A 23,056-nucleotide genomic window follows, 5' to 3' on the forward strand; every position below is an offset into this window, starting at 1 on the left:
TAGTAAATTACCGAGATGACACTTTGAAGAAAAAACGGCATCTCGGTCAAAATCGGGACCTTAGTAAATATACCCCCTTGTCTGTGGTTTTGTGATATTCTGTTTCTGGAAACGTCTCTGTGTGTTCATTGTATCATTTTTTCTCTCAGTCTTTGGCAGGATTCTCTTTCTCACGGATTTGGAACAGATCTAAAATATCAGCAGACAAGTGTATCATTTCCAAAGACTGATTTTATAACAGTCTATCTGAGCTAGCTATTAGTACAGCAGGTATGTGCGGTGTAACACACAGCTTGTGACTCATCATTGCAGGCCGACACTTCTTCCTTTCCTACTCTCCCACACACTCCTCCTCTCTCCAAACTCTCAGGGCTCTTTCACACAAATGCGCTGGGAGATAAGTAAAAACGCATGAATGCGAAGGCACTCTAGTCATGCATTTTAACGCATTTTCAATGTGTGTTTCGTAGGGTTGTGTTCTTACCAATGTAACCTACTGTACTATAGTGAATGTACTTATCATATTTTTAAAAACATATTTAATTTTTTTCCAGGCATTTTAGCTATTTTTCTACCTTATATGTGTAAATAAGCACACAACATTCAACTTGTATGTTTTTTTTTGTCACTATGTAAAAGCCGGGATTCAGTCAGTATCCCAGCGGACGGGATCCCGGCAGTCAAAATACCAACGCCGAAATACTGACACTACTCAGAATGCAAAGCCCTGGGCCGGCAATCCCGAATGAGTATCTGCCAGTCACTCTGACAGGTAAGCCGCTGTGGAGGGCGAGGGCGGGTGGTGGGGTGTTAGGTTTAGGCTGCGGGGGGAGGATTACGGTTAGGCGTCGGTGGAGGGGGGCTAGGTTTAGGCTACGGGAAGGTTAGGGGGCCATTGGGCGAAGGTAAGTATTGGAATTCTTAACATCGGGATGCCGAGATTGGTATTCTGACCGCCAGCATCCTGAAAGCCGACATTTAAATCCCAAAGCGTAAACCCCAACTGCCATTTTCACATAAAGGATTATAAACACAGTTTAATAATGACACTTGAACCGGGTACACACTAGACAATATTTTGTCCGACATGTCGTTCCAATGCGGATAGGAGCGATATATCAGCCATATTGTCTAGTGTGTATGTCCGATCTGCGCCACTCCGCCGTCGTTGGCGATGTCTTCTGGTCGGCACTGCTGCAGGGTCAATCAGAAATTATCGCCAGTGATTCCATGCTGCTGAATACTGCATGGCATCCCCTGCCGCTCCGTTGCCCCATTTCATCGGCAAGCTAGTATGCACTTGCCGATGCACGGTCCCGTCCCACGATGTCATCCGAGTACACATCAGTCCAGCATGTACCTGGCTGAAGAAGGTATCACAGGCCCAATGGTGCAACTACTGTTGGAACAGCCTATGCCAAGTAGCTGTTATGCGGAGGAGTCGCCTAGCGATATTGGATTGCTGGTTATGGAGGCTCCCATTCTATTATTGTGGCCATGTAACCTATGAGGTCTAGCATATGCATAATGAAACCCTGGTTGGGAGTGGATGGACAATGTTAAGTTGCTTTGACTGGGTTGCTTCAAAGCATCACAATGTAAAACTTATTATAGAGTGTTTATTTCTCTGACGTCCTAGTGGATGCTGGGGACTCCGTAAGGACCATGGGGAATAGACGGCTCCGCAGGAGACTGGGCACACTAAAAGAAAGATTTGGTACTACCTGGTGTGCACTGGCTCCTCCCACTATGACCCTCCTCCAGACCTCAGTTAGATTTCTGTGCCCGGCCGAGCTGGATGCACACTAGGGGCTCTCCTGAGCTCCTAAAAAGAAAGTATATGTTAGGTTTTTTATTTTACAGTGAGACCTGCTGGCAACAGGCTCACTGCAACGAGGGACTAAGGGGAGAAGAAGCGAACCTACCTGCTTGCAGCTAGCTTGGGCTTCTTAGGCTACTGGACACCATTAGCTCCAGAGGGATCGACCGCAGGACCCGTCCTTGGTGTTCGTTCCCGGAGCCGCGCCGCCGTCCCCCTTACAGAGCCAGAAGCATGAAGATGGTCCGGAAAATCGGCGGCAGAAGACTTCAGTCTTCACCAAGGTAGCGCACAGCACTGCAGCTGTGCGCCATTGCTCCTCATACACACTTCACACTCCGGTCACTGAGGGTGCAGGGCGCTGGGGGGGGCGCCCTGAGCAGCAATAAAAACACCTTGGCTGGCAAAATAATCACAATATATAGCCCCAGAGGCTATATATGTGATAATTACCCCTGCCAGAATCCATAAAAAAGCGTGAGAAAAGTCTGCGAAAAAGGGGCGGAGCTATCTCCCTCAGCACACTGGGTGCCATTTTCTCTTCACAGTGCAGCTGGAAGACAGCTCCCCAGGCTCTCCCCTGTAGTTTTCAGGCTCAAAGGGTTAAAAAGAGAGGGGGGGCACTAAATTTAGGCGCAATATTGTTTATATAAGCAGCTATTGGGGAAAATTCACTCAGTGATAGTGTTAATCCCTACATTATATAGCGCTCTGGTGTGTGCTGGCATACTCTCTCTCTGTCTCCCCAAAGGGCTGTGTGGGGTCCTGTCCTCAGTCAGAGCATTCCCTGTGTGTGTGCGGTGTGTCGGTACGGCTGTGTCGACATGTTTGATGAGGAGACATGTGGAGGCGGAGCAGATGCCGATAAATGTGATGTCGCCCCCTGTGGGGCCGACACCAGAGTGGATGGATAGGTGGAAGGTATTAACCGACAGTGTCAACTCCTTACATAAAAGGCTGGATGACGTAACAGCTGTGGGACAGCCGGCCTCTCAGCCCGCGCCTGCCCAGGCGTCTCAAAGGCCATCAGGGGCTCAAAAAACGCCCGTTACCTCAGATGGCAGACACAGATGTCGACACGGAGTCTGACTCCAGTGTCGACGAGGTTGAGACATATACACAATCCACTAGGAACATCCATTGCATGATCTCGGCAATAAAAATTGTGTTACACATTTCTGACATTAACCCAAGTACCACATAAAAGGGGTTTTATGTTTGGGGAGAAAAAGCAGCCGGTGTTTTGTTCCCCCATCAGATGAGTGAATGAAGTGTGTGAAGAAGCGTGGGTTCCCCCGATAAAAAATTACTGCTGGCGTACCCTTTCCCGCCAGAGGATAGGTCACGTTGGGAGATATCCCCTAGGGTGGATAAGGCACTCACACGTTTGTCATAAAAGGTGGCACTGCCGTCTTAGGATACGGCCACTTTGAAGGAGCCTGCTGATAAAAAGCAGGAGGCTATCCTGAAGTCTGTATATACACACTCAGGTATTATACTGAGACCTGCAATTGCCTCAACATGAATAGTGCTGCTGCAGCAGGGTCTGATACCCTGTTAGATAATATTAATACCCTAGACAGGGAGAATATGGTGCTAACATAGAGCATATTAAAGACATAGTCTTATATATGAGGGATGCACAGAGGGATATTTGCCGGCTGGCGTCCAGAATTAATGCAAGGTCCATTCTGCCAGGAGGGTATTAGAGACCCGGCAGTGGACAGGTGATGCTGACTTTAAAAGGCACATGGAGATTCTGCCTTATAAGGGTGAGAAATTGTTTGGGGATGGTCTCTGGGACCTCGTATCCACAGCAACAGCTGGGAAGAAAAATTTCTACCTCAGGTTTCCTCACACCCTAAGGAAGCACTGTATTATCGGGTACAGTCCTTTCGGCTTCAGAAAAGCAAAGGGGCCAAAGGCGCTTCCTTTTCTGCACAAGGGAAGAAGGAAAAAGCTGCACAGACAGCCAGTTCCCAGGATCAAAAATCTTCCCCCGCTTCCTCTGAGTCCACAACATGACGCTGGGGCTCCACAGATAGGTGCGGTGGGGGCGCGTCTCGGGAACTTCAGGGACCAGTGGGCTTGCCCACAGGTGAATTACTGGGTTCTGCAAGTAGTATCACAGGGATACAAGCTGGAGTTCGAGGCGACTCCCCCTCGCCGTTACCTCACATCAGCCTTGCCTGCTGCCCTCGGATATAGGGAGTTAGTACTGGCGGCATTTCACAAGCTGTACTTCCAGCAGGTGAAATCAAGGTACCCCTCCTTCAACAAGGCCGGGGTTACTATTCCAAAATGTTGTGGTACCGAAACCAGACGGTTCGGTGAGACCCATTCTAAAATTGAAATCCTTGAACACCTATATACGAAGGTTCAAGTTCAAAATCGAATCGCTCAGGGCGATTATTGCAAGCCTGGAGAATTTCAGGGTATCACTGGACATCAAGGATGCTTACCTGCATGTCCCTATTTACCCTCCTCACCAGGAGTACCTCACAATTGTGGTACAGGATTGTCATTACCAATTCCATACGTTGCCGTTGGTCTGTCCCCGGCACCGAGGGTATTTACCAAGGTAATGGCCGAAAGAATTATCCAGTACTTGGACAATCTCCTTATAAAGGCGAGGTCCAGGGAGCAGTTGTTTGTCAGAGTAGCACTATCTCGGGAAGTGCTACAACAGCACGGCTGGATTCTGAATATTCCAAAGTCGCAGCTGGTTCCTACGACGCATCTACTGTTCCTGGGGATGGTTCTGGACACAGAACAGAAAAAAGTGTTTCTCCCGCAGGAGAAAGCCAAGGAGCTGTCATCTCTAGTCAGAGGCCTCCTGAAACCAAAACAGGTGTCGGTGCATCACTGCACGCGAGTCCTGGGAAAATTGGTAGCTTCCTACGAAGCAATTCCATTCGGCGGGTTCCATGCAAGAACTTTTCAGTGGGACCTCTTGGACGGGATCGCATCTTCAGATGCATCGGCTGATAACACTGTCTCCAAGGACCAGGGTGTCTCTGCTGTGGTGGCTGCAGAGTGCTCATCTTCTAGAGGGCCGCAGATTCGGCATACAGGACTGGGTCCTGGTGACCACGGATGCCAGCCTTCGAGGCTGGGGGGCAGTCACACAGGGAAGAAATTTCCAAGGACTTTGGTCAAGTCAGGAGTCGTCCCTACACATAAATATTCTGGAACTGAGGGCCATTTACAATGCCCTAAGTCAGGCAAGACCCCTGCTTCAAAACCAGCCGGTACTGATCCAATCAGACAACATCACGGCAGTCGCCCATGTAAACCGACAGGGCGGCACAAGAAGCAGGATGGCGTGCCAGAAGCCACAAGGATTCTCCGATGGGCGGAAAATCACGTCTTAGCACTGTCAGCAGTGTTCATTCCGGGAGTGGACAACTGGGAAGCAGACTTCCTCAGCAGACACGACCTACACCCGGGAGAGTGGGGACTTCATCCAGAAGTCTTCAAACTGTTGGTAAACCGTTGGGAAAGGCCACAGGTGGACATGATGGCGTCCCGCCTCAACAAAAAGCTAGAGATATTGCGCCAGGTCAAGGGACCCTCAGGCGATAGCTGTGGACGCTCTAGTGACACCGTGGGTGTACCAGTCGGTTTATGTGTTCCCTTCTCTGCCTCTCATACCAAAGGTACTGAGAATAATAAGAAGGCGAGGAGTAAGAACCATACTCGTAGTTCCGAATTGGCCAAGAAGAGCTTGGTACCCAGAGCTTCAAGAAATGATATCAGAGGATCCATGGCCTCTACCGCTCAGACAGGATCTGCTACAGCAGGGGCCCTGTCTGTTCCAAGACTTCCCGCGGCTGCGTTTGACGGCATGGCGGTTGAATTCCGGATCCTAAAGGAAAAGGGCATTCCGGAGGAAGTCATTCCTACGCTGATAAAAGCCAGGAAAGAAGTAACCGCAAACCATTATCACCGCATTTGGCGAAAATATGTTGCGTGGTGTGAGGCCAGGAAGGCCCCTTCAGAGGAATTTCAACTGGGTCGTTTTCTGCACTTCCTACAGTCAGGAGTGACTATGGGCCTAAAATTGGGTTCCATTAAGGTCCAGATTTCGGCTCTGTCGATTTTCTTCCAGAAAGAACTGGCTTCACTGCCTGAAGTTCAGACTTTTGTAAAGGGAGTGCTTCATATTCAGCCCCCTTTTGTGCCTCCTGTGGCACCTTGGGATCTCAATGTGGTGTTGAGTTTCCTAAAATCACATTGGTTTGAACCACTTAAAACCGTGGATCTCAAATATCTCACGTGGAAAGTGGTCATGTTATTGGCCTTGGCTTCGGCCAGGCGTGTGTCAGAATTGGCGGCTTTGTCATGTAAAAGCCCTTATCTGATTTTCCATATGGATAGGGCAGAATTGAGGACTCGTCCCCAGTTTCTCCCTAAGGTGGTATCAGCTTTTCACTTGAACCAACCTATTGTAGTGCCTGCGGCTACTAAGGACTTGGAGGATTCCAAGTTACTGGACGTAGTCAGGGCCTTGAAAATTTATGTTTCCAGGACGGCTGGAGTCAGGAAAACTGACTCGCTTTTTATCCTGTATGCACCCAACAAAATAGGTGCTCCTGCTTCTAAGCAGACTATTGCTCACTGGATTTGTAGCACAATTCAGCTGGCGCATTCTGCGGCTGGATTGCCGCATCCTAAATCAGTGAAAGCCCATTCCACGAGGAAGGTGGGCTCATCTTGGGCGGCTGCCCGAGGGGTCTCGGCTTTACAACTTTGCCGAGCTGCTACTTGGTCAGGGGCAAACACGTTTGCTAAATTCTACAAATTTGATACCCTGGCTGAGGAGGACCTTGAGTTCTCTCATTCGGTGCTGCAGAGTCATCCGCACTCTCCCGCCCGTTTGGGAGCTTTGGTATAATCCGAGTCCCCAGCATCCACTAGGACGTCAGAGAAAATAAGATTTTACTCACCGGTAAATCTATTTCTCGTAGTCCGTAGTGGATGCTGGGCGCCCATCCCAAGTGCGGATTGTCTGCAATACTTGTATGTAGTTATTGCCTAACTAAAGGGTTATTGTTGAGCCATCTGTTGAGAGGCTCAGTTGTATTTCATACTGTTAACTGGGTTAAATATCACGAGTTATACGGTGTGATTGGTGTGGCTGGTATGAGTCTTACCCGGGATTCAAAATCCTTCCTTATTGTGTCAGCTCTTCCGGGCACAGTATCCTAACTGAGGTCTGGAGGAGGGTCATAGTGGGAGGAGCCAGTGCACACCAGGTAGTACCAAATCTTTCTTTTAGTGTGCCCAGTCTCCTGCGGAGCCATCTATTCCCCATGGTCCTTACGGAGTCCCCAGCATCCACTACGGACTACGAGAAATAGATTTACCGGTGAGTAAAATCTTGTTTTTTTATCCATGTAAGATTTTTCACACATTTCTCTTCCACTTGTAACACTTCTGACACATGGTAACTGCTCTCACTTATATAACACTTTTAAACACTTTACTTGCTCTCTTTCACTAGTGTGTTGCCTTGGGGTAGTTTGGTTGGTCTGGCTGGGGGGTGTCCCACATTCTAGACCCGAACCCTTAGGGGGAGATTCAAATGTTTGAAACTAGTTGGGAGTCTGTTTTTCCTATCTAATAGACAGGAAAAAACAGACACCCAACCGACTTTTCAAACATTTGAATTACACCCTGTTAGGATGTTAGGAACTTGCCCAATGATGAAGTTATCTGGACGTGGTCGGTAAGCCCATAATCTTGGCCGAGATTATGCAAAAAAAACCCTCTTTTTAAAAGCAAAATTTATTGCAAAATGTATCACAATTCTAATTAGTAATGTTTGAATAGTGCACCTGCATTCTTTCTCTTTGTGGGAGTGGATAGCCAAGCCACCCTAAATTTACTAAGGTGCCCGGCGATTGCCTGTTACACAGACTCACATTCATTTTTGTAAAATTCTACAGCTGTTTGCAAGGAAAGAAAATCAATATTATATTGCAGGCTTTCTCTTACTTGCTTTTTAAGTCAGGGTTGTTTTATCTACTTTCCGATAGGAAGAAGAGGATCAGGGAGACAGGGTGAGCAAGAAAGATCGGAGTTAAAGGAACCTGAAGTATGACTGCCTTTATAGTGTGCTGACAACTATTTCCCTGCACAAAGCCTCTAGAACAGACATAGAACAAAAACAAGCAGCATTTTTCATTACAAACCTGTCTAAAATACTGTTAAATCTGTTTTTATTATTATTTTTCTTCTCAGGTTCCAGCTTTTTTTTACAAAGTAAAATAAAGTCTTATGGATCTTTTCTCACCCATTTCTGTTTAATTGCCCCATATAAAGTCTGGATCTCCTGAGGAAGGAGAAAGAACACATATTGATGTGACTATTGCTATCGACTGGACTGCAGGGAGTAACGCTGAGAAACGCTGGGACTCTAAGCTTGAGGCTGCTGCCATAACAACTCCCATGGAGCTGACGGGGCGTTCCAGGACCTAGTGTGCAGCCTCCACTCTGAGCGGCCTATCTCTCTCTCTCTCTCCCTTGCATGCCTCACATTGTAATGAGGATCGGTGTGAAATTTGAGAGCGGCATAAATACAGTAATCCTGATGGACTGTTCCAACACACTACATGTATGACTGTCTATACCTGACTTTGGAGAATTCCTGTGAGAGAAGTGAGCCTGAAAGATACCTTTATGTGCAAGAATCAAGGTGGTTTTAATATAAGTGTCCTACTTTTGGGAAAATTGGATGGACGGCAATCAGGATAAATGCTGTGGTTTTATGAAGAATGGACTGATAGGAAAATATTTACGTTTGATTTCTGCATGTATTATGAAGAATTGAATTGAGTACTACAGGAGAAATATATGCTGGTATTACTATCCCAGCACCGAGATCTGTTACCCAATTACAGCACTGCCTATCATTCATACTTGCCTACCGCCCTGGATTGGCCGGGAGACTCACGAAAATCGGGTGGCCCTCCCGGACCCCAGAAGAGCAGACAAGTCTCCCAATTTTTAATGTCCCCCCCTACCCGGCCACCCACTTAGTGAGTAAAGTGGGAGGTCCAGCCAGTTGATGACGCGATTCTAGCTGATTCGCGTCATCAGAGCCAAGCCCCCTGCTGTATAATGCCGGTAATATCGGCATTACAGAGTGAGGGCGTGGCTTCAATGACACAATCACTGTAATCACGCCCCCATTCCACATTCGCCCCCTCTAGCCATAATAGCCCGGCCCCGCCCCCCTGCTGAGATGACCTGGCTGCCCTCTCCCGGAGACAGCATCTAGGATGTCGGCAAGTATGCTGTCATTATTGTCAGTGGTCACTTGCACTGTTCCTAGCTTTGGTGAAAAAGACATACCTTCTTGAGGGCTCTGTCCAGCTGTCATGATCAGAACTGCATTGTCCACATCTGCACGGGAGTTGGGAAGCATGACTTGTTTACGCACATTCGCATAGTAGCTCAGCAGAGGTGAATGGAAAAGTTGGTAGGAGTACTAGAGAGTAAAAAGGGGCAGCCTAGCACTTTTCAAAATTAAGTATACCAAAGGCATGCAGTGGGGGAGAGGGTACAAATTACCTGGGCCCAGGTCTGATAGAGGGGCCCAGTGGGGGCCCATGTCCACGCCTCCTTTGATTAGGCCATGCCCTCTGAAAAGTACCTGGGCCCAGATAGGCGCTCTACTACCCTGGCTGGGAGGCATGCCATGCTTCTGTGAGTGGGTGCTTCTGATGTGCTAGACACCCCCCCAAAAGAGGAGTTGCCATGCCCTCAGCATGCTGTGGTCACACCCCCTCCAGTGGGGGCAGGGGGGGTCCAGGAAGTTGTTGCACCCAGGCCTAGAATTTTTCTTGGCTGACCTGAAGGCATGGCCACCCCCAGTATGACACAGACACACACCCTTTGTGACATTGCCATGGCCTCTCCATCCTCTTTGCGATGAAGCCACACACCCTTCCCAATCTGTTCACCTCTAATATTGGGTGGTATGAAAAGACACATCTGAAAACAGGTTTTCACCGCACCCCAGGACAAAAGTTTCTAACTCAGAAATTCTGAATCTTTTTTTTTTTTTATTAAGTAAAATAAGATTTTACTTACCGATAAATCTATTTCTCGTAGTCCGTAGTGGATGCTGGGGACTCCGTCAGGACCATGGGGATTAGCGGCTCCGCAGGAGACAGGGCACAAAAATAAAGCTTTAGGATCAGGTGGTGTGCACTGGCTCCTCCCACTATGACCCTCCTCCAAGCCTCAGTTAGGATACTGTGCCCGGACGAGCGTACACAATAAGGAAGGATTTTGAATCCCGGGTAAGACTCATACCAGCCACACCAATCACACTGTACAACTTGTGATCTGAACCCAGTTAACAGTATGACAACGTAGGAGCCTCTGAACAGACGGCTCACAACAAGAACAACCCGATTTTTTTGTAACAATAACTATGTACAAGTATTGCAGACAATCCGCACTTGGGATGGGCGCCCAGCATCCACTACGGACTACGAGAAATAGATTTATCGGTAAGTAAAATCTTATTTTCTCTAACGTCCTAGTGGATGCTGGGGACTCCGTCAGGACCATGGGGATTATACCAAAGCTCCCAAACGGGCGGGAGAGTGCGGATGACTCTGCAGCACCGAATGAGAGAACTCCAGGTCCTCTTTAGCCAGGGTATCAAATTTGTAGAATTTTACAAACGTGTTCTCCCCCGACCACGTAGCTGCTCGGCAGAGTTGTAATGCCGAGACCCCTCGGGCAGCCGCCCAGGATGAGCCCACCTTCCTTGTGGAATGGGCCTTGACAGATTTAGGCTGTGGCAGGCCTGCCACAGAATGTGCAAGTTGAATTGTGCTACAAATCCAACGAGCAATCGTCTGCTTAGAAGCAGGAGCACCCAACTTGTTGGGTGCATACAGTATAAACAGCGAGTCAGATTTTCTGACTCCAGCCGTCCTTGAAATATATATTTTCAATGCCCTGACAACGTCCAGCAACTTGGAATCCTCCAAATCGCTAGTAGCCGCAGGCACCACAATAGGCTGGTTCAGGTGAAAAGCTGACACCACCTTAGGCAGAAAATGAGGACGCGTCCGCAGTTCTGCCCTGTCCGAATGGAAAATCAGATATGGGCTTTTATACGATAAAGCCGCCAATTCTGACACTCTCCTGGCTGAAGCCAGGGCCAGTAGCATGGTTACTTTCCATGTAAGATATTTCAAATCCGCCGATTTGAGTGGCTCAAACCAATGGGATTTGAGAAAATCCAAAACTACATTAAGGTCCCACGGAGCCACTGGGGGCACAACCGGGGGCTGTATATGTAGTACTCCTTTTACAAAAGTCTGGACTTCAGGAACTGAAGCCAATTCTTTCTGGAAGAAAATCGACAGGGCCGAAATTTGAACCTTAATGGACCCCAACTTGAGGCCCATAGACAATCCTGTTTGCAGGAAATGTAGGAATCGACCCAATTGAAATTCCTCCGTGGGGGCCTTCCTGGCCTCACACCACGCAACATATTTTCTCCAAATGCGGTGATAATGTTGTGCAGTCACCTCCTTCCTGGCTTTAACCAGTGTAGGAATGACCTCTTCTGGAATGCCTTTTTCCCTTAGAATTCGGCGTTCAACCGCCACGCCGTCAAACGCAGCCGCGGTAAGTCTTGGAATAGACACGGTCCCTGCTGAATCAGGTCCCGTCTTAGAGGTAGAGGCCACGGATTTTCCGTGAGCATCTCCTGAAGTTCCGGGTACCAAGTTCTTCTTGGCCAATCCGGAGCCACGAGTATCGTTCTTACTCCCCTTTGCCGTATAATTCTCAGTACTTTGGGTATGAGAGGCAGAGGAGGAAACACATACACTGACTGGAACACCCACGGTGTTACCAGAGCGTCCACAGCTATTGCCTGAGGGTCTCTTGACCTGGCGCAATACCTGTCCAGTTTTTTGTTGAGGCGAGACGCCATCATATCCACCTTTGGTTTTTCCCAACGGTTCACAATCATGTGGAAGACTTCTGGATGAAGTCCCCACTCTCCCGGGTGTAGATCGTGTCTGCTGAGGAAGTCTGCTTCCCAGTTGTCCACTCCCGGAATGAACACTGCTGACAGTGCTATCACATGATCTTCCGCCCAGCGAAGAATCCTTGCAGCTTCTGCCATTGCTCTCCTGCTTCTTGTGCCGCCCTGTCTGTTTACGTGGGCGACTGCCGTGATGTTGTCCGACTGGATCAACACCGGCTGACCCTGAAGCAGGGGTTTTGCCAGGCTTAGAGCATTGTAAATCGCTCTTAGCTCCAGTATATTTATGTGAAGAGACATCTCCAGGCTTGACCATACTCCCTGGAAGTTTCTTCCCTGTGTGACCGCTCCCCAGCCTCTCAGACTGGCATCCGTGGTCACCAGGACCCAGTCCTGTATGCCGAATCTGCGGCCTTCTAACAGATGAGCACTCTGCAACCACCACAGAAGAGACACCCTTGTCCGTGGCGATAAGGTTATCCGCTGATGCATCTGCAGATGCGATCCGGACCATTTGTCCAGCAGATCCCACTGAAAAGTTCGTGCGTGGAATCTGCCGAATGGGATTGCTTCGTAAGAAGCCACCATCTTTCCCAGGACTCTTGTGCATTGATGCACAGACACTTTTCCTGGTTTTAGGAGGTTCCTGACAAGTTCGGATAACTCCTTGGCTTTCTCCTCCGGAAGAAACACCTTTTTCTGAACCGTGTCCAGAATCATTCCCAGGAACAGCAGACGTGTTGTCGGGGTCAACTGAGATTTTGGAAAATTCAGAATCCACCCGTGCTGTTGCAGCACTACTTGGGTTAGTGCTACTCCGTCCTCCAGCTGTTCTCTGGACCTTGCCCTTATCAGGAGATCGTCCAAGTAAGGGATAATTAATACGCCTCTTCTTCGCAGAAGAATCATCATTTCGGCCATTACCTTGGTAAAGACCCGAGGTGCCGTGGACAATCCAAACGGCAGCGTCTGAAACTGATAATGACAGTTTTGCACCACGAACCTGAGGTACCCTTAATGTGAAGGGCAAATTGGGACATGCAGGTAAGCATCTTTTATGTCCAGGGACACCATAAAGTCCCCTTCTTCCAGATTCGCTATCACTGCTCTGAGTGATTCCATCTTGAACTTGAATTTTTGTATGTACAGGTTCAAAGATTTCAGATTTAGAATAGGTCTTACCGAGCCGTCCGGCTTCGGTACCACAAATAGCGTGGAGTAATACCCCTTTTCCTGTTGTAGGAGGGGTACCTTGACTATCACCTGCTGAGAAAACAGCTTGTGAATGGCTTCCAATACCGTCGCCCTGTCTGAGGGAGACGTTGGCAAAGCAGACTTTAGGAACCGGCGAGGGGGAGACTTCTCGAATTCCAACCTGTAACCCTGAGATACTACCTGCATGATCCAGGGGTCCACCTGTGAGCAAGCCCACTGCGCGCTGAAATTCTTGAGTCGACCCCCCACCGTGCCTGAGTCCGCTTGTAAAGCCCCAGCGTCATGCTGAGGGCTTTGCAGAACCCGCGGAGGGCTTCTGTTCCTGGGAAGGAGCTGCTTGCTGCCCTCTCTTACCCTTTCCTCTGCCTCGGGGCAGATATGACTGTCCTTTTGCCCGCTTCTTATAGGACCGAAAGGACTGCGGCTGAAAAGACGGTGTCTTTTTCTGTTGGGAGGGGGTCTGAGGTAAAAAGGTGGATTTCCCGGCAGTTGCCGTGGCCACCAAATCCGATAGACCGACGCCAAATAATTCCTCCCCTTTATACGGCAATACTTCCATATGCCGTTTGGAATCCGCATCACCTGACCACTGTCGTGTCCATAAACTTCTTCTGGCAGATATGGACATCGCACTTACTCTCGATGCCAGAGTGCAAATATCCCTCTGAGCATCTCGCATATAAAGAAAAGCATCCTTTAATTGCTCTAAAGTCTGTAAAATACTGTCCCTATCCAGGGTATCAATATTTTCAGTCAGGGAATCCGACCAGACCACCCCATCACTGCACATCCAGGCTGAGGCGATGGCTGGTCGCAGTATAACACCAGTATGTGTGTATATACTTTTTAGGGTAGTTTCCAGCCTCCTATCAGCTGGATCCTTGAGGGCGGCCGTATCAGGAGACGGTAACGCCACTTGTTTTGATAAGCGTGTGAGCGCCTTATCCACCTTAGGGGGTGTTTCCCAGCGCGCCCTAACCTCTGGCGGGAAAGGGTATAATGCCAATAACTTTTTTGAAATTAGCACTTTTCTATCTGGGTTAACCCACGCTTCATCACATACATCATTCAATTCCTCTGATTCAGGAAAAACTACAGGTAGTTTTTTCACCCCCCACATAATACCCCTTTTTGTGGTACTTGTAGTATCAGAGATATGCAAAGCCTCCTTCATTGCCGTGATCATATAACGTGTGGCCCTACTGGAAAATACGTTTGTTTCTTCACCGTCGACACTAGATTCAGTGTCCGTGTCTGGGTCTGTGTCGACCGACTGCTGATTTTTGTAATGTGCTGACATTATCACGTAATTCCATAAACAAAGCCATCCATTCCAGTGTCGACTCCCTGGGGGGTGACATCACCATTACCGGCAATTGCTCTGCCTCCACACCAACATCGTCCTCATACATGTCGACACACACGTACCGACACACAGCAGACACACAGGGAATGCTCTATTGAAGACAGGACCCCACTAGCCCTTTGGGGAGACAGAGGGAGAGTTTGCCAGCACACACCCAAGCGCTATAATATATATGGGAACAACCCTATATAAGTGTTGTATCCTTATAGCAGCTTAAATATAGTAATATCGCCAAAAAAAGTGCCCCCCCTCTCTGTTTTACCCTATTTCTGTAGTGCAGTGCAGGGGAGAGTCCCGGGAGCCTTCCTCACAGCGGAGCTGAGCAGGAAAATGGCGCTGTGTGCTGAGGAGAATAAGCCCCGCCCCCTATTTCGGCGGGCTCTTCTCCGGAGTTTGTGAGATTTGGCAGGGGTTAAATACATCCATATAGCCTCAAGGGCTATATGTGATGTATTTTTTAGCCATAAAAAGGTATTATACATTGCTGCCCAGGGCGCCCCCCCAGCGCCCTGCACCCTCCGTGACCGCTGTGTGAAGTGTGCTGACAACAATGGCGCACAGCTGCAGTGCTGTGCGCTACCTCAGGAAGACTGAAAAGTCTTCTGCCGCCTGCTTCTGGACCTCTTCCATCTTCGGCATCTGCAAGGGGGGTCGGCGGCGCGGCTCCGGGACCGGACTCCATGGCTGGGCCTGTGTTCGATCCCTCTGGAGCTAATGGTGTCCAGTAGCCTAAGAAGCCAATCCATCCTGCACGCAGGTGAGTTGACTTCTCTCCCCTAAGTCCCTCGATGCAGTGAGCCTGTTGCCAGCAGGACTCACTGAAAATAAAAAACCTAAAAACTTTTTCTAAGCAGCTCTTTAGGAGAGCCACCTAGATTGCACCCTGCTCGGACGGGCACAAAAACCTAACTGAGGCTTGGAGGAGGGTCATAGGGGGAGGAGCCAGTGCACACCACCTGATCCTAAAGCTTTATTTTTGTGCCCTGTCTCCTGCGGAGCCGCTAATCCCCATGGTCCTGACGGAGTCCCCAGCATCCACTAGGACGTTAGAGAAATTGTGTTTATATGTCATTACGGTCAGTTATGTGGTGAGGGACAGGATTCACTTGTGTTTGACCGCTTATTTTATAACTGGACGCCACAAGCACTGGTCTTGCCTATCACAATGACCATAAATAATTTTAATTGGTCCTGGACTACCAACAGAGGGCCCCCCTCCAAGTAACCCGAGGCACCCCATCGCCTGCAAGTACCCCGAGGCACCGCATAGTACCACGGCACCCAGTTTGGGAACCACTAGTATAATCGTTAATTAGCTTTAAAAAAAGGCTTGTTTGGTCCCTAAGTGGAACATAATGTTATCTTGGTTTTTTATTATGTTAGTGATGGTAGCCCAGGAGCTACTGCGAGCTATGCAAATTTTCCATACATTAATCATGTGAACATTAACACGCATTCTGTAAAACAGTTAAACTATATAGGACAGACAATCTTTGCCAAATCTATACTAAGCACTTATAAAAGAAAATGTCAGTTAGAAAAAAAAAAAAAAAAAAAGCCAAGGTGAATTCTCTCTTAAAATGTTTCCTTTTAAGAAAACAATACACTTTCCTCACCCTAATCACCATAAAATCTATTTAGAGCATCAATGCTGTGCAATTTCATTTAATTAAACTCAATTATTCCCTTCCTTTAAATGCAAATCAAATAAAAGGACTTCTGCATTATTACAAGAAAAATAACTTGTATGTACAATCACTGAAAGAAAAACTTGGTACCTGTATGTGGTATTTTCTAAATGTATGTATTTTAGCAGATATCAACATCATAGCTACCATAGGTGCAGGGAGTGTAGCTGCCATGGGGCCCAGAGCTGAGAGGGGCCCACCTTCCCTGTCACAGTTACATGTGTTATATACATTTCTCTGACGTCCTAAGTGGATGCTGGGACTCCGTAAGGACCATGGGGATTAGCGGCTCCGCAGGAGACTGGGCACAACTAAAGAAAGCTTTAGGACTACCTGGTGTGCACTGGCTCCTCCCACTAAGACCCTCCTCCAGACCTCAGTTAGATTCTTGTGCCCGGCTGAGCTGGATGCACACTAGGGGCTCTCCTGAGCTCCTAGAAAGAAAGTATATTTTAGGTTTTTTATTTTACAGTGAGATCTGCTGGCAACAGACTCACTGCAGCGAGGGACTAAGGGGAGAAGAAGCGAACCTACCTAACTGGTGGTAGCTTGGGCTTCTTAGGCTACTGGACACCATTAGCTCCAGAGGGATCGACCGCATGGAACCGGCCATTGATGTTCGGTCCCGGAGCCGCGCCGCCGGCCCCCTTACAGAGCCAGAAGCAAGAAGAGTCCGGAAAATCGGTGGCAGAAGACATCAGTCTTCACCAAGGTAGCGCACAGCACTGCAGCTGTGCGCCAGTGCTCCTCATACACACTTCACACTCCGGTCACTGAGGGTGCAGGGCGCTGGGGGGGGGGGCGCCCTGAGCAGCAATAAAAACACCTTGGCTGGCAAATATATCACAATATATAGCCCCAGAGGCTATATATGTGATAAATACCCCTGCCAGAATTCATTAAAAAGCGGGAGAAAAGTCTGCGAAAAAGGGGCGGAGCTATCTCCCTCAGCACACTGGCGCCATTTTCTCTTCACAGTGCAGCTGGGAGACAGCTCCCCAGTTCTCCCCTGTAGTTTTCAGGCTCAAAGGGTTAAAAAGAGAGGGGGGGCACTAAATTTAGGCGCAATATTGTTTATACAAGCAGCTATTGGGGGAAAAATCACTCAGTTATAGTGTTAATCCCTGCATTATATAGCGATCTGGTGTGTGCTGGCATACTCTCTCTCTGTCTCCCCAAAGGACTTTGTGGGGTCCTGTCCTCAGTCAGAGCATTCCCTGTGTGTGTGCTGTGTGTCGGTACGGCTGTGTCGACATGTGGGATGAGGAAGGTTACGTGGAGGTGGAGCAGAGGCCGATAAATGGGATGTCGCCCCCTGTGGGGCCGACACCAGAGTGGATGGATAGGTGGAAGGTATTAACCGACAATGTCAACTCCTTACATAGAAGGCTGGATGACGTAAAACAGCTGTGGGACAGCCGGCTTCTCAGCCCGCGCCTGCCCAGGCGTCTCAAAGGCCATCAGGGGCTCAAAAAAGCGCCCGTTACCTCAGATGGCAGACAGATGTCGACACGGAGTCTGACTCCAGTGTCGACGAGGTTGAGACATATACACAATCCACTAGGAACATCCGTTACATGATCTCGGCAATGAAAAATGTGTTACGCATTTCTGACATGAACCCAAGTACCACATAAAAGGGGTTTTATTTTTGGGGAGAAAAAGCAGCCAGTGTTTTGTTCCCCCATCAGATGAATGAATGAAGTGTGTAAAGTAGCTGGGTTCCCCCGATAAGAAACTGGTAATTTCTAAAAAGTTACTGATGGCGTACCCTTTCCCGTCAGAGGATAGGTCACGTTGGGAGATATCCCTTAGGGTGGATAAGGCGCTCACACGTTTGTCAAAAAAGGTGTCACTGCCGTCTTAGGATACGGCCACCTTGAAGGAGCCTGCTGATAAAAAGCAGGAGACTATCCTGAAGTCTGTATATACACACTCAGGTTATATACTGAGACCTGCAATTGCCTCAGCATAAATAGTGCTGCTGCAGCGTGGTCTGATACCCAGTCAGATAATATTAATACTCTAAGACATAATAATTTGCTAACATAGAGCATATAAAAGACGTCGTCTTAGATATAAAGGATGCACAGAGGGATATTTGCCGGCTGGCATCCAGAATTAATGCAATGTCCATTCTGCCAGGAAGGTATTAGAAACCCGGCAGTGGACAGGTGATGCTGCCTATAAAAGGCACATGGTGATGCTGCCTTATAAGGGTGAGGAATTGTTTGGGGATGGTCTCTGGGACCTCTTATCCACAGTAACAGCTGGGAAGAAAAATTTTTACCTCAGGTTTCCTCACAGCCTAAGAAAGCACTGTATTTTCAGGTACAGTAATTTCGGCTTCAGAAAAGCAAGCGAGTCAAAGGCGCTTCCTTTTCTGCACAGAGACAAGGGTAGAAGGAAAAACCTGCACCAGCAGCCAGTTCCCAGGATCAAAAATCTTCCCCCGCTTCCTCTGAGTCCACCGCATGACGTTGGGGCTCCACAGGTGGAGACAGGTGCGGTAGGGGCGCGTCTCGGGAACTTCAGGGACCAGTGGGCTTGCCCACAGGTGGATCCCTAGGTTCTGCAAATAGTATCACAGGGATACAGGCTGGAGTTCGAGGTGACTCCCCCTCGCCGTTACCTCACATCAGCCTTGCCTGCTGCCCTCGGAGAAAGGTAGTACTGGCGGCAATTCACAAGCTGTACTTCCAGCAGGTGAAATCAAGGTACCCCTCCTTCAACAAGACCGGGGTTACTATTCCAAAATGTTGTGGTACCGAAACCAGACGGTTCGGTGAGACCCATTCTAAAATTGAAAGCCTTGAACACTTATATACGAAGGTTCAAGTTCAAAATGGAATCGCTCAGGGCGATTATTGCAAGCCTGGAGAATTTCATGGTATCACTGGACATCAAGGATGCTTACCTGCATGTCCCTATTTACCCTCTTCACCAGGAGTACCTCAAAATTGTGGTACAGGATTGTCATTACCAATTCCAGACGTTGCCGTTGGTCTGTCCCCGGCACCGAGGTATTTACCAAGGTAATGGCCGAAATAATTATCCCGTACTTGGACGATCTCCTTATAAAGGCGAGGTCCAGGGAGCAGTTGTTCGGCGGAGTAGCACTATCTCGGGAAGTGCTACAACAGCACGGCTGGATTCTGAATATTCCAAAGTCGCAGCTGGTTCCTACGACGCGTCTACTGTTCCTGGGTATGGTTCTGGACACAGAACAGGATAAAAAGGGTTTCTCCCGGAGGAGAAGTCCAAGGAGTTGTCGTCTCTAGACAGAGACCTCCTAATACGTATACAGGTGTCGGTGCATCAATGCACGCGAGCCCTGGGAAGGATGGTAGCTTCTTACGAAGAAATTCCATTCGCCAGGTCCCATGCGAGGATTTTCCAGTGGGATCTGTTGGACAAGTGGTCCGGGTCGCATCTTCAGATGCATCGGCGGATAACCCTGTCTCCAAGGGCCAGGGTGTCGCGGTTGTGGTGGCTGCAGAGTGCTCATCTTCTAGGGGGCCGCAGATTCGACATACAGGACTGGGTCCTGGTGACCACGGATGCCAGCCTTCGAGGCTGGGGGGCAGTCACACAGGGAAGAAACTTCCAAGGCTATGGAAAAGTCAGGAGACTTCCCTACACATAAATATTCTGGAACTAAGGGCCATTTACAATGCCCTAAGTCAGGCTAGACCCCTGCTTCAACACCGGCCGGTGCTGATCCAGTCAGGCAACATCACGGCGGTCGCTCATGTAAACCGACAGGGCGGCACAAGAAGCAGGATGGCGATGGCAGAAGCCACAAGGATTCTCCGATGGGCGGAGAATCATGTGTTAGCACTGTCAGCAGTGTTCATTCCCGGAGTGGACAACTGAGAAGCAGACTTTCTCAGAAGACACGACCTCCACCCGGGAGAGTGGGGACTTCATCCAGAAGTTTTCCAAATGATTGTACACCGTTGGGAAAGGCCACAGGTGGACATGATGGCGTCCCGCCTCAACAAAAAGCTACAAAGATATTGCGCCAGGTCAAGGGACCCTCAGGCGATAGCTGTGGACGCTCTGGTAACACCGTGGGTGTACCAGTCGGTGTATGTGTTCCCTTCTCTGCCTCTCTTACCCAGGGTAATGAGAATAATAAGAAGGAGAGGAGTAAGAACTATACTCATTGTTCCGGGTTGGCCAAGAAGAGCTTGGTAACCAGAACTCCAAGAAATGATCTCAGAGGACCCATGGCCTCTGCCGCTCAGACAGGACCTGCTGCAGCAGGGGGCCTGTCTGTTCCAAGATGTACCGCGGCTGCGTTTGACGGCATTGCGGTTGAACGCCGGATCCTGAAGTAAAAGGGCATTCCGGAGGAAGTTATCCCTACGCTATTTAAAGCTAGGAAAGAAGTGAACGCAAACCATTATCACCGCATATGGTGGAAATATGTTGCGTGCTGTGAGGCCAGGAAGGCCCAAAAGGAGAAATTTCAGCTAGGTCGATTTGTGCACTTCCTACAGTCAGAGGTGACTATGGGCCTAAAATTGGGTTCCATGAAGATCCAGATTTCGGCTCTATCGATTTTCTTCCAAAATAGTACTGGCTTCACTGCCTGAAGTTCGGACTTTTGTTAAGGGAGTGCTGCATAGTCAGCCCCCGTTTGTGCCTCAAGTGGCACCGTGGGATCTCAACGTGGTGTTGGATTTCCTGAAGTCGCATTGGGTTGAGCCACTTAAATCCGTGGAGCTACAATACCTCACGTGGCAAGTGGTCATGCTGTGGGCCGTGGCATCGGCCAGGCGTGTATCAGAATTGGCGGCTTTGTCATACAAAAGCCCTTATCTGTATTTTATATGGATAAGGCGGAATTGAGGACTCGTTCCCAATTCCTTCCTAAGGTGGTATCAGTTTTTCATGTGAACCAACCTATGGTGGTGCCTGCGGCTACTTGGAACTTGGAGGATCCCAAGTTACTGGACGTAGTCAGGGCCCTGAAAAGTATATGTTTCCAGGACGGCTGGAGTCAGGAAAACTGACTCGCTATTTATCCTGTATGCACCCAACAAGCTGGGTGCTCCTGCTTCTAAGCAGACTATTGCTCGCTGGATCTGTAGCACGATTCAACTTGCACATGCTGCGGCTGGACTGACGCACCCTAAATCTGTAAAAGCCCATTCCACGAGGAAAGTGGTCTCTTCTTGGGCGGCTGCCCGAGGGGTCTCGCCTTTACAACTTTGCCGAGCTGTTACTTGGTCGGGTTCAAACATTTTTGCAACAGTCTACAAGTTTGATACCCTGGCTGAGGAGGACCTAGAGTTTGCTCATTCGGTGCTGCAGAGTCATCCGCACTCTCCCGCCCGTTTGGGAGCTTTGGTATAATCCCCATGGTCCTTACGGAGTCCCAGCATCCACTTAGGACGTCAGAGAAAATAAGAATTTACTTACCGATAATTCTATTTCTCGTAGTCCGTAGTGGATGCTGGGGACTCCGTCAGGGCCATGGGGTTTAGCGGCTCCGCAGGAGATAGGGCACAATAATAAAAGCTTTAGGATCAGGTGGTGTGCACTGGCTCCTCCCCCTATGACCCTCCTCCAAGCCTCAGTTAGGATACTGTGCCCGGACGAGCGTGCATAATAAGGAAGGATATTCAATCCCGGGTAAGACTCATACCAGCCACACCAATCACACCGTACAACCTGTGATCTGAACCCAGTTAACAGTATGATAACAACGAAGGAGCCTCTGAAAAGATGGCTCACAACAAGAATAACCCGATTTTTGTAATAATAACTATGTACAAGTATTGCAGACAATCCGCACTTGGGATGGGCGCCCAGCATCCACTACGGACTACGAGAAATAGAATTATCGGTAAGTAAATTCTTATTTTCTCTAACGTCCTAAGTGGATGCTGGGGACTCCGTCAGGACCATGGGGATTATACCAAAGCTCCCAAACGGGCGGGAGAGTGCGGATGACTCTGCAGCACCGAATGAGAGAACTCCAGGTCCTCCTCAGTCAGGGTGTGCCCCTGACCAAGTAGCAGCTCGGCAAAGTTGTAAAGCCGAGACCCCTCGGGCAGCCGCCCAAGATGAGCCCACTTCCTTGTGGAATGGGCTTTTACTGATTTTGGCTGTGGCAAGCCTGCCACAGAATGTGCAAGCTGAATTGTACTACAAATCCAGCGAGCAATCGTCTGCTTAGAAGCAGGAACACCCATCTTGTTGGGTGCATACAGGCTAAACAGCGAGTCAGATTTTCTGACTCCAGTCGTCCTGGAAACATATATTTTCAGGGCCCTGACAACGTCAAGTAACTTGGAGTCCTCCAAGTCCCTAGTAGCCGCAGGTACCACAATAGGTTGGTTCATGTGAAAAACAGAAAACACCTTAAGGAGAAATTGAGGACGAGTCCTCAATTCTGCCCTGTCAGAATGAAAAATTAAGTAAGGGCTTTTATATGATAAAGCCGCCCATTCTGACACACGCCTGGCTGAAGCCAGGGCTAATAGAATCTTCACCTTTCATGTGAAATATTTTAATTCCACAGTGGTGAGTGGATCAAACCAATGTGACTTTAGGAAACTCAAAACAACATGGAGATCCCAAGGTGCCACTGGGGGCACAAAAGGAGGCTGTATATGCAGTACCCCTTTTACAAACGTCTGAACTTCAGGCACTGAAGCCAGTTCTTTCTGGAAGAAATTTGACAGGGTCGAAATTTGAACCTTAATGGACCCTAATTTTAGGCCCATAGACAGTCCTGTTTTCAGGAAATGTAGGAAACGACCCAGTTGGAATTCCTCTGTAGGGACCTTCTTGGCCTCACACCACGCAACATATTTTCGCCAAATGCGGTGAAAATGTTTTGCGGTTACATCCTTCCTGGCTTCGACCAGGGTAGGGATGACTTCATCTGGAATGCCCTTTCAGGATCCGGCGTTCAACTGCCATGCCGT

The 23,056-nt window shown here is 48.8% G+C and overlaps 1 protein-coding gene and 1 long non-coding RNA gene across 3 annotated transcripts in view; one reads left to right on the forward strand and one right to left on the reverse strand.

Annotated features, from left to right (window-relative positions):
- The window catches only part of LOC134935622 (uncharacterized), a 72,153-nt gene extending 63,998 nt beyond the window's left edge, over positions 1 to 8,155 (forward strand). The window contains exons 2-4 of the long non-coding RNA XR_010180291.1: positions 150 to 270; positions 640 to 772; positions 7,861 to 8,155. This is a non-coding gene — a long non-coding RNA (uncharacterized LOC134935622). The remainder of the gene's footprint in view (positions 1 to 149; positions 271 to 639; positions 773 to 7,860) is intronic.
- The window catches only part of ANKS1B (ankyrin repeat and sterile alpha motif domain containing 1B), a 353,018-nt gene that overhangs the window by 229,357 nt on the left and 100,605 nt on the right, over positions 1 to 23,056 (reverse strand). The window lies entirely within an intron of this gene.

The sequence above is a fragment of the Pseudophryne corroboree genome, chromosome 6 (assembly GCF_028390025.1).
Source record: "Pseudophryne corroboree isolate aPseCor3 chromosome 6, aPseCor3.hap2, whole genome shotgun sequence".
Classification (NCBI taxonomy): Eukaryota; Metazoa; Chordata; class Amphibia; order Anura; family Myobatrachidae; genus Pseudophryne; species Pseudophryne corroboree.